This window comes from Octodon degus, unplaced genomic scaffold (assembly GCF_000260255.1).
Source record: "Octodon degus isolate 3935 unplaced genomic scaffold, OctDeg1.0 scaffold00097, whole genome shotgun sequence".
NCBI lineage: Eukaryota > Metazoa > Chordata > Mammalia > Rodentia > Octodontidae > Octodon > Octodon degus.
Window position 1 is genome coordinate 9,814,388 of NW_004524673.1, and position 932 is coordinate 9,815,319.

Genomic DNA, 932 nt, shown 5'->3' on the forward strand with positions numbered 1-932 from the left:
GTATCATAGAAAATGTACAATTAAGTTGTTTCATGCATTCTTGATATGTGCAATCATTATCAATGAATTTTAGAATACTTTTAGTAAGTGCATCCTTTAGCTATCCCCACTAGCCAGCCCTAAAATACAATGGATAGGCATTTTATTTTAAAGATTTGTTTTGAACATTCATATCATTGAATCATATAGTACATGGCCTTTTGGGATAGCTTTCTTTTTCTTATAATGATGCTCTCAAAGCTCATGTAAGTTGTGGAATATATGAGTACTTAATTGGTATAAAACATCTTACAAACAATTTATTACCACAGAGCCTTCTTTATGTGTTTTATTTCAATGTAATGAACAGGATGAGGCTTATAATAGTTAGGTGCCTTCCCCCACATCATCTACCCAATGAATTTCCAGACCTGCAATCTGTGTAGTTTCTTCTGCTCATGAGGAGCTCCTTCTGGCTTGATCAGTTTGAGACTTGGATATCTTTCTGAAGACTGAGCAGCAAAAGACCCTAGAGGTCAGTTGTCATAGCTGTCTTGACAGAGAACTGAATCATAATGGGTCCCCTGATGTCCATCAGGCTTCCATTCAGGAAACCTTAAGTATGTTCCTGGTATCCTGTGGAGCCCAGGCAGCTGTGAGAACTAAAACAAAAAGGCAGTAACTGAGGTGGAATGTTTTCAGGTTAAGTTTGGTGATTTCCTGGAGGCATTGCAATAGATGGACTGTACTATGGGTATAGTGACCTTTGGTTTGGTATGAAGGTCATGCAGAAGGCAGTGAAAAGAAAGAAATGACTCCCATCAGTACCAAAAGGCCTTTCCCCGCTGCCTGCTCCAAAATCTGGAGTCTCATAAATACAGTTGTTTCCTACAGTTGTTACTCAAAAGAAGCAAACTTGTTTTCGCAAGCCTCCCTCAAAGCTGACTTTTTAT